Source organism: Balearica regulorum, chromosome 2 (genome assembly GCF_011004875.1).
Source record: "Balearica regulorum gibbericeps isolate bBalReg1 chromosome 2, bBalReg1.pri, whole genome shotgun sequence".
Lineage (NCBI taxonomy): Eukaryota > Metazoa > Chordata > Aves > Gruiformes > Gruidae > Balearica > Balearica regulorum.
In genome coordinates, this window is record NC_046185.1 from 65,584,385 (window position 1) to 65,590,384 (window position 6,000).

At 47.7% G+C, this 6,000-nt stretch overlaps 1 protein-coding gene across 5 annotated transcripts in view; it reads right to left on the reverse strand.

Moving 5' to 3' along the window:
- MBP (myelin basic protein) overlaps nucleotides 1–3,338 on the reverse strand; it is a 124,201-nt gene extending 120,863 nt beyond the window's left edge. The window contains exon 1 of one of the 5 annotated variants that reach the window (XM_075744570.1): nucleotides 3,141–3,338. The gene's annotated coding sequence lies outside the window, so the exon portion shown is untranslated. Of the gene's footprint in view, nucleotides 1–1,870; nucleotides 1,984–2,391; nucleotides 2,567–2,764 lie in introns of those variants that run through there. The other 4 variants (XM_075744573.1, XM_075744569.1, XM_075744572.1 and 1 more) reach the window with 4 other exon arrangements.
- Between the last annotated feature and the right edge of the window lie 2,662 nt (nucleotides 3,339–6,000).

Genomic DNA, 6,000 nt, shown 5'->3' on the forward strand with positions numbered 1-6,000 from the left:
ACAAAATTAAGCAACTAAAAATATGAAACTACTTTTATGTAACATGTTGGAATGTCTATCATGAAGTAAAGGGTCTGTGGTGGGCCAAAATTTATCACTACAATAATGACTGCAACATTCACTACCTTATTCATAGTAATTATCACTATAAACAAGGCCTTTGAAAGTTTGTGTACATTCTTTAGTTGTACAGTAGGGCATAAACTCTCAATTTCTATTCTTAATTCTCTACTTATTATAAACCCAGTGAAGCTGACAAAATGTTACATTTTATTCATGGCTTTCTCCCAACTCAGTGAAAATGAATCTGAATCCATTTCATTAGGATACATTAGAAGAGTATAACGCTCTGCTTTTTTTTTTTTTTTTTTTTTCATTATAAATATCAAGCTTTATTTTAGATGGATTATCTCAGAGCCTAATGCATGAACACTGCTTGGAAAAGTAATATCCATTTACATAACTTCTATGCATGGGCCTCTGCAAACCAGAAATTGCCCTTTGACCATCTTATTAGTGATCAATAATCTCTGTAAAGTGCTCCATCCGGTTACCTGTTTCCTCAGACACTTCTCTATTGTCTTAGTAAAAGTCGACATGGCTTCAAAAACTTCTGTAGAAGATCAAAGACAAAAACCCCAACAAACTTTGCACCTGTCAAGCACAAAGGCAAGACTTTTACCCAAGGGAATCCTTGAACCACAGCTGCCTGGAGAGAGTATTCTGGGGAAGCAGCCCTGCAGGTTTTCCCTATCTTGGTCCTCTCTAGGCACCTGCTCTTGGCTGCTGCCAGTAGAAACTTTGGTATACCCCAGCATAGCATTTTTTAATGTTCTCACAGATGCTCTTTAGAATAACTCAGAATGCACAGAGGCAGAACTGATGTAAAACATGAGAAGTAGATAATCCATTATGCTTGACAGCTTTGATAGATTCACAGCAGTTGTCACTAACTGTTCTAAGACCATTTAAAGACTTTAGAGAACTGTTTCCTACTCAACTGCCAAGAGCAATCAAATCATTAACATAAACCAACAGCGTTCTCTTACTCTGTTATTATTTACCTTGACTGACAGGGAGCACTTCACCATCCTTCCAGCCAGGTATTTCAAGCTTTCATACACAATCACCTCACAATCTACAGGGTAACTTGTTTTTAACTGTGAACCACCAGTGCTCCACAGAGACAAAATTATATTTATTAATCTCAGCATTTTTAAAATAATTAGTGGATATAACAGAAATAAACCAGTGCAATATACATGCTGTCACTCTTGATCACCTGACAATTCTGGTTCCACTGAAAAGGGGGAAAACTTTTGTTTCTCCACAAGAGAGCCTTTATTTTCACAGTTTCTTTGTATATTTTTTTTTAAATTAAAATTGCTCCAAATGTAGCATCTGATATATTGAAGGACAAATGCGATGCTCACAGGAAACAGTATCATGACTGACCTACTTAACATTACAAAAATACACGTTTGCATCCTTCCCAAGACAAATTGCGCAACGATTTTTAAAAAGTCCCCACGAGCATAGGAAGAAACTAAACCTTCAGCCTTCGCTATGGCCGCAGCCCACCACACACACCCACACACACACCCCGAGTTATTTTAAACACTGCCAAACCCCCAGAGAAACCGCACAGCCGCTGACACGCACCAAGGGTACGGCAGCTTCAAGCCAAGCCGGGGAAAGAGGAGGAGGAGGTGGAGGAGGTGGCGGGCCCCGGCGGCAGGGACCCGGGGGAGGCGGGGGCGCTGACAGCAGCCGGGGGCGGGAAGCGCCACAGCGGCACCTCGCAGCCGCCGCCCGGTCCCTGCTACAGGGCGCACTTCACGCCTTCCTCACAGAAACTTCAAGGAAATACCTGGCAAGAGCCGGTGAGTGCCCGGGCGGGGAAAGGCAGGCCGGTGGGATGGCGGCGGGGAGGCTGCACCTGCCCCGCTTCTCAGCTCCCTGCCAGCGCCTGTCGCAAGGCTTTGCCCCGTGAGGTAAAAAAAAAAAAAAAAAAAAAAGAAAAAAAGGAGAAGTTGGCTGTTTCTGTTTAAAACTCCGGGCACGGCCGCGATGTGAAACCGGAAGCCCACGGTACCGACTTCGGGCCTCCTGCTGCCGGCCGGGACGCGACAGGCTGTGCTCTGCCCCCCCGCCGGGTTATGTAACGCACCAGTACAGGCTCCCGCCAGGGCCGTCGCCTGCCCGCGGCCGCCGGCGGGGGGGGTGGGAGCCCAGCGCCCCTCACCCGTCCGCGGCGGGCGGCGCTGCCCTGCCCAGCCGTCCTGCCGATCGTGGCGGGCCGCCCCGAGCGCTGCTCGCCCTGTTCACAGGTACCTGTCCCGGAGGCGGAATCAAAGGGAGGAGGGAGCCCAGGAGCAACCTACCGCCTACCGCTGCCCGTCCGTGCCGGCGCCACCTGCTCCAGGTGTCCTGCAGCGCCTCTCGCCCTCCGCCGAGCCCCCTGCAGCCGCCCCGCCGAGGAGGAGAGACGCGGGGCACGTCAGGCGAAGAAGAAGGGAAACAAGTCGAAACGCTACCCCCAGCCCCGGGTGAACCGCTCGCTTTACCGCCTCCTTCCCCGGAGCACAACAACAAACACGGCGGAGCCGGGCGTGCGGGGCAGGCACGGCCCCAGAGCCGGCGACGGTGGAGGGACCCGGCCTGCCCCACTCCCTCCCCACACGGCTCCCCTCAGCGAAGATGCCCAGAAGGAAGGGAAAAAAACCCCACAAAATAATAAAGAAAGGAGTAAATCACAACGCACCCAGCGTGTCCTCCTGGGTTGCGGCGCTCCGAGGGTTGTGTGCAGCGGGGGCAGCCGAGGTGCAAGAGAGCAGCACCCCCCCCTCGTCCGTCGTCGTCCCCCCCCGGGAGAGGCGACAAGCGAGGTGCGGGGGGAGACAAGGATGGAGCCGGGAGGGGAGGGGCGCGGGTGGCAGACTTCACAGCCCGGGGAGGGGAGAAACTCCGGAGCGCGCGTGGGTCCCTCCCGCCGCCGCCGCCGCACAACCGCGCTTCCCCCGCTCGGTACCGGCGCCTTGCGGTTCGTTGGCTTGCTTTGGCTTGCTTTGGCTTGCTCTGTCCTGCCCCCCGCCTCCCCCCCCCCCCGAAAGCACGGCGGCGGCACTGGCCCCCGGTACCTGCGCGGGAGGTGCGCCCCACCGCCCGCCTCTCGGCGGCCGCGCCGCCTGCAACCAGGAAGAAACAGCGGGCGAGGGCACACGCCGTGCCCCGCACCCCGCCCGCGGCTCCACCGCCGGCGGAGGTGGGCTGGCCAGGGACCTCCGAGGGCGAAGGAGAGACGGGAGCCCGTTACCCTGCATGGGGCGGGCACCGCTCTCCTGTCGGGTGAGGGAGGTGAGGGGGCTTGGCCCACGGGGGGCTGGATTTGGCCACGGCTCCGGCAAGGCAAGCGGTGGCAACCTGCCTGGCTGCTCGCTGCACTTCGGGCTCGACAGCCGTGGGCTGGTAACTCGTCCCCATAACTTGGCCTAGTGGGGTTTTAATAAACCTGGCTCGGGGCGGGGGTGGAGAGGTACCTGCAATTTTGGACTCAAAGTCATGCGCCCACAACAGCTACCTGGGTAACTCCGTGCTTTGCCTGGTCTGTGTCTGAGTCCTAGGGCGTAACTGCCCGTTTTGGTGGAAGCGCACACCATGAGATGGGCTTCCTGCAGCGCCGTGACCCGGCGCCCTGCGAGGGTCAGGTGCGGGGAAACTCCGGCCTCCTCCGTGGGAAGGAGTCCGACAGCGTGAACCCCGAGGGTCAGGCTGTTCGGGGTTTAGGGGGAAGAGAAACTGCCTTTTGAATTTCATCTGCCACATTTAGGGGGGCCGTGTTCACGTTTATGAATACTTTGGGCAAATAGTATTTTTTTCCATCCTGTGTGAAAATGCAAAAGTAGGAAGTAAATTTATAGATAGTTGCTTTTTTTAAGAAGTCGCTTTATTTGGAAGGTTCATTGGTGATTACTGTATTTATCTGTTGCACCTGTCAAGTGCATCGTGTTTAAACCTCAACAGATGGAGAGTTATTAAGTCAGCTACCCACTAATTCCTCAATATATAAATCTCTTTTGGTTTGCTATTCATTTTTGAAGGTGGTGGAAGTTTTAGAAAAATATTTTAGGCCAGATTATAAACTATTTTTTTTTATAAACAGTTATTTGGACAAATATTTCCATTGTATGGAAGGAACATCCTACCAGTAATTTCTTACAGTGCGAAGTGAAAAGTTTGTGATGTGAGTGTATTATAAATATGAAGACTACCATACAGCATGCTACAACCTGAAGATAAAACGCTGGAGTGTGAGCTTAAAAAGATCATAGAAGGAAAGAAAGACTGCAGAGGAAAAAAATAGATGGAGTATCACCAGTATAAGCAATTCCAAGTCGGGGAGTTTTGCATTAAGAATACAGGCAATACTGTTTTGAATCACTTTTTTTCCTCATACCCCTTCACTGGCAAAAAAAATATGTCACTTTCTTTTCTTGGAAATTTGAGGAGCACATTAAATGAGTTTGATAGTTAGACTTTATGCATATTATTATTTTTAAATGGTAACTTTGTTAAAAAGCATGACAAAAAGAAACCGATATTTATCAGCTTTAAAAGACAACACTCAATTTCAGTCATCAGGTGGTCATCTCTGCCTTTTTTGCATAAAATCTCAGGGTACAGTTAGATCCAAAATCTCATCTGACTGCTCTCAGAAGGCATATGAATAAATCATGGTAAAGAGACTAGAACCTTAATCTTCCTGCAGGCAATAGGTTGTGTATTTACACATGTACACATATCTTTACATATAGATATACATATAGAAATTATATATATGAAAAAATAAAAATACTTCTGTGTGTGTGTGTCTACCTACAGTTATACACAACTACTCTATTGAGGCCTAAAGATGTATAAAGGTGTGAGGAGAGTCATGGTTGCAGAATGTGGATTGTCATACAGTATGTGGAAAAAAACTTTTGGAGAAATTATCGTGCTTTTACAGCTGTGTTATATGGCATAGCTGCATCAGCTCCCTCTTAACTTGTTGAACATCTCCCTACTTTTTAGTTTGTAGCTTCCCTTATTGTTCCAGGATCTTTGTATGTAGGCAGATGTCAGTATGCTCATTTACATATACTCATAAAAATTAAACTTCTGTAAAAATACTAGCGTCACTGGACAGTATTGGTAGCTAGAAATGTAGACATTTTGATTTGTCCCTTCTAATTCTACTACAAATGAATGCCAGCTCCTGGAAACTCTTCATGAAGCAAGCGTGTATGTCCAGCAGCAATGCATATGTGTTCAGGTCTATGAAGGCAGTCTTGTTTCTTCTTCTGTTTGCTTCTTGTTGCATGGAGGAAAAAAAATAAAGCCTTTTTTTTTTTAATATATTCCCCACACACTATTCCACCCCTGTTCACTGGGCCACTGTAAAGAGCTCTACCTGAATAAATGTCAGTATGAAAACAAGTGACCCAGGGAAATTAATCTTGATTTTTTTTTTTAATTAACTTCCCAGTAAAAATTGCTTGAGTCAAATATAAAGTGTTCTTTTATGCAAATCAGAGAAAGAGAATGGAAGGAAGGCAGAATTTGCACAATATTTCATATGTACTTTTGTATTAGAATTGGCCATTTATTATTCCTAGTGACCTGGTTGGCGAATAGATTAGACTTATTAGGGAAACTAAGTTTGGGTGTGAAAGCCTCATAATGGGTAACCAGACCAATGTCATATAAACTCAAAGAATGATTTAATTAAAATTCACAGGATGCTATTGAATTAAGATGAAAGAACAACTATTTGCTTTCAAGAACTGAAAATGGCAAATGGCAAAATGCCGTAATGAGGAACTGTCATTGAGACAGTGGTGATTGCTGATGCAAGATTAACGGTATCAAGCCGTACATGCAGAGGAAACAGAATCTAGACCCAGTTATGAGCTCATTTGAATTTTGTCATCAACGGACCTTCAGTGAACTCCATATAAC